Raw genomic sequence first — 11,025 nt, forward strand, 5'->3', positions numbered from 1 at the left:
TGATTCATGAAGCCTCGTCTGCTTCACTGTTACTGAAATGACTCCACAGTGTTTCCCTGCTGCTGCTCTGCTCGCTGGCTGCAAACTGTGGACTGGATTTCCTGAAGGGAGGCGGGTCTCAATGAGACCAGGAGGAATGAGTCAGGAAATCCATTCCACAGTTTGCAGCCAGCGAGCAGGCTAGGGAAGTAGCACTGTGCTATCCAACTTTTCATGGCAACATGTTGCTGTTTGGACGGATTTGACACTCAAAACACAACAAAGCAACACAGCAATGTGGATGTTAGCAAAGCAACACAGCAACATGCATTGTTTGCGCAGCAACGCAGCAACATGCATTGTTTGCGCAGCAACGCAGCAACGTGGATGCTAGCAAAGTCGTAGTCCAGCAAGGCGGCGCTCTGCAGCCAGACGTCAGCGTTTTCAAACTCCAGCTCTCAGAGGAGAACAGCACTGACATCAAAACAATGAACAGCAGCTCCTCCAGGCTGTCAGCAGGCGATTCACACCTCCGTGGAGCTGCGTCCTACTCCACGCTAAACTCCCTGAAAATAGTCCCAATTGGTTGGAGCTGCGTTAGAGCTGGAAACTTTGTGTTGGTGCTGCCTTGCTTCACGTGATCACCATCAGTGTTCAGGTGCAAATCCCAGATTTTAACCTGGAGGTGCTACAGAGCAGCTCCTCAACCTTTTCCACAGACGGTTTGAAGCAACGTCATCTTTCCTGGACCATCAGGACGGAGGATAAAAACGTCTTTGCGAGGCTTCAGGATGTACGAAAAAAAAACAAGCGCAGACAAGTGAAGTGTTTTTTCAAAATAAAACTCAGTGCAGACTAACGGAAACTTAAATAAGTATTTTCAAAATGAAAGTCTTAAGTCTGTGTTTGCAACTTGGGACCAAATGATCTACGGACCGGTACCGGTCCGAGGCCCAGTTCTGTGTGTCAGGGATTGCAGGTGATGTGTGGATGGACCCAAGCGCAGACTCCCAGAGTTCCATGAAAGCCAGAGTTTATTGAAGTCCAGGAGACACGAGGGCGACAAGAGGAGCAACATGATGACCAGTAGACCAGACGGTCCAACAAGGACAACAGAGGGAGAGGAGTTTAAATACACAAGGAAGGGGTGGACACAAGTGGAACACAAGTGGAACACAAGTGGAACACAACGATGGGAGAACACAGAGGGAGAAGATCATTGGTTGATTGGAAAGACGGTGAGACACAGAGACCTGACACTGGGTACTGATTTGCTACAAGCACAAACTTCTTTTCATCAAATTAAAAGTTTAAAAGGTATAACACACTGCTGGTGAACATGCTGTACATGTTTGTCCTCCAGACACACGAGAAAGAGCGTCTGTCCAACACTGTCTGGAGAACCCAGGTAGGACTGGATGTCTCATGTTACCAGTGTTAACCTGGAATGCAGCTGTTTACTCCACTTATTATTACTCTGCAGTACTTCATTCTTGTTTGAATTTTATTTGGGAATTTCAAGAGATTTGAGAAACAATACTGTATCCCAAATGTATTAAAGAAATGCTGGGATGTTATTAGATTGTTATTCGTTTTTTAATATTCAAAACATGTGAATTGCTTTAATAATCATATAACGGCAAAATAAATAATGCTCGAAAAAATAATTGGTTGGGTAATTGAAAAAACAACTGTTATATTAATTGTTAGGGTTGGAGTTCTGCCCCGCCCACCATGGATGGTAGATGTTTGCCTTTTGTCTGACATGAAAAGAGATCTGGGCTTGAAGAAGGTTTGTGAATAAACAATTTAAAGAGAATAAAGAAATAAATACAGAATAGTGAAACAAATAGTGAATAAAGGAAAAAATATAGAATAGTGAAACAAATAGTGAATAAAGGAATAAATACAGAATAGTGAAACAAATAGTGAATGAATACAGAATAGTGAAACAAATAGTATATAAAGGAATAAATACAGAATAGTGAAACAAATAGTGAATAAAGGAATAAATACAGAATAGTGAATATAGAAATAGTGAATATAGAAATAAATAGAAAGTAGTGAAATAAATGTGCCTTGCCTTGTGTGTAAACGTGATGATTGAAGGCTTTTCTCTGACTCTCTTCGTTTGCTCTTCTTCAGGTTTGGTGTTATTTGAGTTAAAGAGAAGAGAGTCAATAATCTCCATGAAATATTTACACTCTCGTGTTTTGTGTGATATATTAGCTCTTCTAATTGTGCGGTATTTGAGTGCCAAGCATATCTGGCACATGAGTGAGATGCAGTGGACATACTTATATTAATTTATTCCTCCATCTGACGACCATACCCAGCTTCACTGGCAGAATGAATCCTGTTTAGAACCCATCAAGATGCTGTCATGAGACCAAAGTGAACAAAAAGGTCACTTCCTTTTTAACAGGAAACTACAAGACTTAATAAAACGTAATTTCTCACAGATGTGCAAAGGACAAAGCCTGCAGCTGTTAAAAGCTGCTGTGCTGCCAATCCCGTGGTGGTCCAACTACCTGGTGAACCTCTGGGGTCCAGATGTGATGCTTCTGCAGTGAGAGGAGAACTCTGTGAGACAAAGCAACAGGACAACGTCCTCTGAGAGGATGAGGCCATTATCTGTGTCACCTGACACAAGGCCGCCAGCAGCCGCCATGACAGATCCCTGCCGCTCCCGTCCTTTTGTTGCTGAGAGGTAAATATGAGAGCGGCCACACGTCCTCCAGGAGCATCTCACCATTTCATCTCAGCGCAGCTTGTCAATTCTGATCACCGGGTGCATTTGAGAAGCACAGCAGAGCCATGAATGAGTAATGCAGCTGTCAGTTCACTTCACTTCATTGGCTCACATCACTGACATCAACGGCTTCTCCTCCAACACAGGTCGGAGTCATGGCCGCCCCGGAGAGCGCGCACACGCACAACACACACACACACACACACACACACACACACACACACACACACACACACACACACACACACACACACACACACACACACACACACACACACACACACACACACACACACACACACACACACACACACACACACACACACACACACACACACAGAGTCAGAACAGTTGGATAAAGTTTATCTTAAAGCTGAGCTGCTGGTATTTGACTGAGCCTCCTCAGGGCTGACCGCACATCTACACACACACTTCTCAAACTCCTCACACACACTCCTCACACAGACTCCACACACACACTTCTCACACTCCTCACACACACTCATCACGCTCACTTCTCACACTCCTCACACACACTCTTCACATACACTTCTCACACTCACTCCTCACACACACTCCTCACGCTCACTATGCACACTCCTCACACACACTCTTCACACACACTTCTCACACTCCTCACACACATTCCTCACGCTCACTTCTCACACTCCTCACACACTCTTCACATACACTTCTCACACTCCTCACACACACACTCCTCACGCTCACTACTCACACTCCTCACACACACTTGTCACACTCCTCACACACACTCTTCACACACACTTCTCACGCTCTTCACACACACTCCTCACGCTCACTTCTCACACTCCTTACACACACTCCTCACACTAAACTTCTCACACTCCTCACACACACTACTCAAACACACTCCTCCAGTTCTTCACGTATCTTAGACGTTGTACAATATAAAACTACAAAGTTTCAACTTGACCTGAAGTGACCTGAGGAGCTCAAACTCAGGAAGTCTGTCGATTCGTCTCACTCACCATCAACTTTAGAAGAGAAGAGAAGAGAAGAGAAGAGAAGAGAAGAGAAGAGAAGAGAAGAGAAGAGAAGAGAAGAGAAGAGAAGAGAAGAGAAGAGAAGAGAAGAGAAGAGAAGAAGAGGTGGAGTCCTCACATCATTTGTCTAGAAAAGTGAAGAAAGCCTCACTGACGTCTTGATCTCCTGAAGGTTTGCATGGATAAATGACTGATGCCCGTTTCCTCAGCTGGATCCCCACAACATTTATCTGCACACTTTAATTCAACTTATTTTCTCTGTTGAAACATTCCATCTTTTCTGAATCTGCTCTTTTCCAGCAATATGTTTGACTCTGACTGTGTTGTTGTTACGGAGGAGGCCAGTCGCTGCACCGACTGAGAAGTGGAGGAAAACACTCAAACTGAAGGTGTAAGAGATTTGCATGAGCGTACAATTTAGAACGCTGCATAATGGTCTTAGTAAATCAGGCCTGAAGCATTCCCCTGCAGCCTGAGCCAGATGAAGTGTTTTTTGCAATCTTTCCATCTACTTTGTAAAAAGACAGAAGAACTGAGTGAGAAGATGAACAAAACCCCTGAGACAAAGTAAACAGAGCTGTTTGGGAAAGCAGAGAATCTGTTTACAGTCCATCAGATGAACCCTGAGGCTGGTGCTGCAGGATGTATCAGCACACCGATCGACCCAGGAGGAACCAGGAGGAACCAGGAGGAACAGGAAACCAGGAGGAACAAGAGGAACCAGGAGGAACAGGAGGAACCAGGAGGAACAGGAGGACCCAGGAGGAACCAGGAGGAACAGGATGAACCAGGAGGAACAGGAGGAACAGGAGGAAGGAGCTGGTTCAAAGACTGAAAACCTGCTCACACACCCCAGAGCTTCACCTCAAAAAGAGCTGGTTGGAGAGGAGCCTGAGCTCTGGAGAGCTGAACCATGCCGCAGAGGGAAACCTGGTGTTGGAGCTGAACCACACTGCAGAGGGAAACCTGGTGTTGGAGCTGAACCACACTGCAGAGGGAAACCTGGTGTTGGAGCACACTGACGGAGCAGGAAGCTACAACTCATAGTCCCAGGTTATCAGTGCTGCCAAAGCTTCTGCAGACACATGCAAAATTCAAATTAATGTCAATATTTTCTCTTTTCATTCTGAGGTAAACTCTTTTTTAGTTTTGTTCAGTCGATTTTGGTCATTTCATCATTCTCATTTAAGAAAACTGCTTTGATACGAAGACGTTTGAATAAAACTTGAGTTTAATCCGTGGAATGTCTGCCTCTTTAAAAATGTAAAGGCAGCTTGAAAGGAGAAAAGAGAATGTGGCATGCTCCCAGGAGCAGATTAGATAGTGCTGATGGTGAAGACATGAAGGCACGAGAGGAAAGACTCTACCGTCTCCTGTCTCAACAAACAAAGCACTTCCATGCCGACACACTGCAGGAGCACAGCTCTTTAACACAGACCAGGCAGAACGCTTCCAGCTGTGTGGTCTGGAGGACAGCGTCCTGCGAGGGTCGAACCGTTTCACTGCTCATCGCTCAACTCGGCTCATCTGTTCACTAAACATTTTCATATTGATCCGTCCAAACACTCCAACACAAACTGATTCATACCATCATCAAGGAACAAGAGGAAGAAGAAAGGGAAGAAGCAGAAGCAGAGGCAGAAGCAGAAGCAGAAGCAGAAGCAGAAGCAGAGGCAGAGGCAGAAGCAGAAGAAGCAGAAGAAGCAGAAGCAGAAGCAGAAGCAGAAGCAGAAGCAGTACAATCAGAAGAAGCAGAGGCAGAAGCAGAAGCAGAAGCAGAAGCAGAAGCAGAAGCAGAAGCAGAAGCAGAAGCAGAAGCAGAAGCAGAAGCAGAAGCAACTCCACAGCCGTCCGAGCTGCAGCCTTGAGCCTCGTTCTCTGTCACACAGATTAAACCTTCTCCTTGTGAACGGCAGCGTCCAGCTCCTGCTGAACCTCCTCCTCTCCTGTTACTGAGAGGAGCGTCTGCACCTTGTCTGAACACCAGGGGGCAGTGGAGCGCCACATTTTATTATACCAGTTCACAAAACAACCAGTGAGCAACGCGGCGGATGTAAACAACAATGGAGGGTTTACAGTTGATGAAATATTTCAGTATTGACGGTAAGTCCAGAGTGACGATGGTCACTGACCAATCAGCAGACGGCTGTGTTGTAGCTCCTCCTCACAGAGCCTTCCTCAGTGCTAGGTACCTCAACGGAGGGGTAGCAGAAAATCCTAGCCGGTGGTCGTGGTTTTTTCCGTACCATCCACAACTTTTTTCTTCGAAAAACCCGTCCTGCCCCATCCTGCCCCGTCCTGCCCCGCCGTGGCACAAAAAGTGTGGTGGGATCATGACTTTAGTGACTCTGTGGCATTGGTGACCATTTAGCACATTAGTGAATCTTCAGCATTAGTGACCATTTAGCATTAATGGTAAATGGACTTCACTTATATAGCACCATTTTGCTTTGCATGATTCATCACATTCACCCATTCACACACACATTCACACACCATTGGAGGCTGCAGCCATGCAAGGCACTGTCACTCCACTGGGAGCAGTGTCTTACACCAGGGACAGTACGGCATGGAGGCAGGCAGAGATGGAAAATCAACCTGCAACTTTCCAATTGGGAGATGAGGGCCCTACCAACCGAGCTATGCCGCCCCATTGGTGACTCTTTAGCATTAGTGAGTCATTAGTATTAATAACTCTAGTATTAGTGACACTTTAGCATTAGTAAGTCTTTAGCATTAGTGGCCCTTTAGTATTAGTGAGTCTTTAGCATTAGTGAGTCTTCAGTATTGATAACTCTTTAGCATTAGTGACCCTTTAGCATTGGTGACTCTGTAGCATTAGTGACCCTTTAGCATTAGTGACTCTGTAGCATTAGAGACCCTTTAGCATTAGTGACTCAGTAGCATTAGAGACCCTTTAGCATTTGTGACTCTGTAGCATTAGTGACCCTTTAGCATTAGTGACTCAGTAGCATTAGAGACCCTTTAGCATTAGTGACTCTAGCATTAGTGAGTCTTTAGCATTAGTGGGTCTTTAGTATTAATAACTCTTTAGTATTAGTGACTCAGTAGCATTAGTGAGTCTTTAGCATTAGTGACTGGGCTCGGCCTGCAGCAGAGATCTGCTGGGAACCAGACGAGAGACGTTTCCTTCCTTCATTAGAAGATTTGTTCTTCCTGCTTCCTTCTGGAAATCTGTTCTAGATCTGTTCTGTTCTTCTGCTTTTATTCTTAACTGACTGACAGATCATCCCCATACTAGCCTTTTCAATTCAATTTCATTTCTAGAGACAAAATCCATGTCAAGACACTTTTTTCTTTTCTTTTCTTTTCTTTTCTTTTCTTTTCTTTTCCAGATTCAGCGTTGTCAGCTGTACAGTTGAAGCGTGTTGTTCCATGTTGAGCTTGTCAGGCTGTAGCAGCCGTACTGAAGCTAAACAGATGAAGTGATGCGCTGAAGGGATCATGAACAAAAACAAGCCAAACTGAAGGCTGAATGCATCGTGCCATGCGTTCTAGAGAATCGGGGTGAATCTGGCTCACTGTGAGGCTGCAGCCTTCAGCACTGGCTCGGGCTGAGGAGAATTAGTGCCAAGTCACCAGGACCTGGTTGTACGCTATGAGATGACAGATGACTGCCAGGTTGGATGGAGCTCCACTACCCTGGGGTCTCGTTAATGAAGGCTAAATAGGATTGGGAGATTGGGAGGTGGACTGGAGTGGTGTCAGCAGTAATGTTTGACTTGCTTTCAATCCAGGTGGTGGACCTTGCTGGGCAGCAGCAGGAATGAGATTCCTCTGCAAAAGTCTGGGCTCACAGAGAGGCTGGAGAATGAGCAGCTTAAACATCCAGGGCAGCTGCTGCTGCTGCTGCTGCTGCTGCTGCTGCTGCTTTACATCACATGGAGCCAGTAGGGAGCTTCAGCCAGTGATAAGGAAGCTGCCTGGCTGCTATAATGTGGATGGGTGGATGGATGGATGGATGGATGGATGGATGGATGGATGGATGGATGGGTGGGTGGGTGGATGGATGGATGGATGGATGGATGGATGGATGGATGGATGGATGGAAAAAAGGATGGATGGATGGGTGGGTGGGTGGATGGATGGATGGATGGATGGATGGATGGATGGATGGATGGATGGATGGATGGATGGATGGATGGATGGATGGATGGATGGATGGATGGAAAAAAGGATGGATGGATGGATGGATGGACTGATACTTCCATAAGGCAACCCAATAGCATGATGCTGCTGCCACCATGCTTGACTGTGGGGAAGAGAGCGCCATGTTTGAAGTTCTCTTCGAAGGCTTCTTTGTGAGTCATAATTATTTTCCCAAGAGGTTTTTTTCAAGCCACCAGATGTATTTAACATGTTTGTGCAGCCTTCAGAATGAAACATGTTGTTGTGAGAAAAGCAGTGGCTAAACAGAAAATGAGCTTGTGAAGGGGAAAAAACTCCACAGGGCTTTTGCATGCAAAATTGGATTGTAGAGTCCAAAATGGAGTCTGGCTGAAGTCCCCTTGCAGCTGCACAGATAGAAATGTTGGCCAGAACTGACTTACATACAGACAAGACTTGGCTCTTCATTATAATGGCAACACTGAAGATAAATATTGTCCGAGGCTATGAAGATAAATATTGAATGCTGTAGGAAAACAGATAAAGTGTGTGCATGAATTCAGCAGCTGTAATGACCTGCTGTGTTTCCTCACAGGCTGGAGCTGCTAGAGTGGCTGGAGCTACTGGAGTGCTAGAGCTACTGGACCTACTGGAGCTACAGGAGTGCTCGAGCTTCTGGAGCTACTGGAGCTACTGGAGTGCTAGAGCTACTGGACCTACTGGAGCTACAGGAGTGCTAGAGCTTCTGGAGCTACTGGAGCTACTGGAGCCACTGGAGCTACTGGAGTGCTAGAGCTTCTGGAGCTGCTAGAGCTTCAAGAGCTGACGGAGTTGACGGAGCTGCTGGAGCTGTTGGAGCTGCTGAGCTGCTAGAGCTTCTGGGGCTTCTGGAGCTTCGGGGACTTCTGGGGCTTCGGGGGATTCGGGGGCTTCTGGAGCTTCTGGAGTTTCTGGAGTTTCTAGAGCTGCTAAAGCTTCTGGAGCTGCTGGAGCTTCTACAGCTTCTGGAGCTGCTTCTTCACAGTGAAATCAACCAAACAAAAGCAGAAAACCTCTCCAAAGAGAGAAGGACTCACTCTACAAGCAGTACAACAATCCTCTCCACTGAATAAATATGTACATTTAACTTTCCATCGGGTAAAGTGCTGTGAAGCTTTGCATTGTGGGACTAACCTGCTGGGTTTTACTGTTTTCCTTCAATTCGTCCTTCAGTTTATCGAGTGCACAGTTCTGCTCTGGCTGTGATAAATATGAAATATAGGATCTGCAATGAACAGGAATTATGTTCAACTCTCCAAACATCAGGAGGCTGGAAGAAATACACTCCTGCCTTTCAAACTCAAACATTCAAATGATGTGAAATCACACTTCCCCCTGATTTACTGAAGTACATTCAAACTGTGGACGGACTGAAACGCAGTCGCAGCATCTAGCCTCACATATGGCCTTGGTCCAGAACACACTGATTTAAAGCAAAGTGTGACTTCACCAACCCTGAACCTGGTCTGAGACGGGCGTGTGAAGCCACGAGTGGATGAATGAGTTCTGTAGTGAAACACAGGTCAGGCAGCTGCACCGTGTCCAGCTTCACCCTCACATTCGCAGAGTGAAACATTCCCAAAATGACAGGGACCAATACTTCACTGCAAACAAATACCATGAGTATCTGAAACTTAAAAAAAAAAATTGTTATACTCATTAGGGTTTATAGAATATCCTGGTTATGTGTTGAACCAACTCATTTGCTTTTATGATTGTAAATCAAATGATGAGCAGCTGAAAGTAATAATAATAATAATAATAATAATACTATGGTTAATCATCATCATCATCATCATCATCATCATCATCATCATTATCATACCCCCAAGATAACTTTAATTTCTTTCATTGCATCTCAGTAAGAGTCAATCAGATATATTAATCTTCAATAAGATACAGCCTGGGCTCAGTTAAATCATAGAAGCCTCCGGAGTGTTCAGTCATGGTGGACTTGTTTAAATGACATTGTGAACATTGTTGTATTATTTCAAGTATAAAATGTTTGAGAAACCTGCTTTAGGAAAAGAAAAGGAGTGAAGCTTGGTTTGCGTGTTAGGGACTTTAATAACATGAACTATTGTCGATCTTAAAGTGAACACTTCCAGTCCTCTGGGTGATTTAAAAAGCTCTTCGGGTTAAATATGAGACAGGAATCGTCAGACTCTGGAGTCTCCGACACACTCCCAGCCAACTCTCACCGGCGCAACACCTCCCTCTAGTGGCGGAGGAAACTTGTCTGCTGTGTGACTATGTCCTCCAGCTGGACCTTCTCCTGCTCTGACCATCAGATCTCCTCCAGCTGGACCTTCTCCTGCTCTGACCACCAGATCTCCTCCTGCTGGACCTTCTCCTGCTCTGACCATCAGATCTCCTCCAGCTGGACCTTCTCCTGCTCTGACCATCAGATCCAGAGTGCCTCATGCTGTTTTGTACAACAGAACAGAAGAATCAGACAAGACAAATGAACCTGTTTGCTTCAGCAGTGAACAGCAGCCCACAGTGTGGAGGAGACCTCATGGAAAGTAACGCCTGAACTGATGGTGTCAGCACCACCCTCCACCTGCACATCAGCACCACCCTCCCCTTTGCGCACCAGGAGCGCACAGACGAGCTGCGACGCGTTCACAGGCTGTGAACCGCACGTCTGCTGTGTGTGTGTGTGTGTGTGTGTGTGTGTGTGTGTGTGTGTGTGTGTGTGTGTGTGTGTGTGTGTGTGTGTGTGTGTGTGTGTGTGTGTGTGTGTGTGTGTGTGTGTGTGTGTGTGTGGAGGTGAGCTGTAGGTGAACAGTCACAGGTACTCACAGTGAGTGGCGGCGGACGCGGCGCTGAAGACGCGCAGCAGCCAGAAGAGACGCAGCGGAAGAAGATGATCCATCCTCCGTCCGGCTCGCACCCAACTGTAAATCCACCTGACGCAGCGAGCGGACGGATCCCGGGAGGAGGAAACACCGGCGGAGGCAGCGAGCTCCACCACCGACTGACGGAGGAGGAAACACAGGCGGAGGCAGCGAGCTCCACCACCGACTGATGGAGGAGGAAACACCGGCGGAGGCAGCGAGCTACACCACCGACTGATGGAGGCAGAGTGAACTGCGAGGA

General features: G+C 46.3%; 1 protein-coding gene across 1 annotated transcript in view; it reads right to left on the reverse strand.

The window, feature by feature from the left end:
* Positions 1-10,753, reverse strand: part of LOC308119737 (contactin-associated protein-like 5) — a gene marked incomplete at its 3' end in the record, with an annotated part of 169,874 nt that extends 159,121 nt beyond the window's left edge. Inside the window, exon 1 of the mRNA XM_080479887.1 lies at positions 10,729-10,753. The remainder of the gene's footprint in view (positions 1-10,728) is intronic.
* Between the last annotated feature and the right edge of the window lie 272 nt (positions 10,754-11,025).

This window comes from Lipophrys pholis (assembly GCF_963383615.2).
Source record: "Lipophrys pholis genome assembly, chromosome: 14".
Classification (NCBI taxonomy): domain Eukaryota; kingdom Metazoa; phylum Chordata; class Actinopteri; order Blenniiformes; family Blenniidae; genus Lipophrys; species Lipophrys pholis.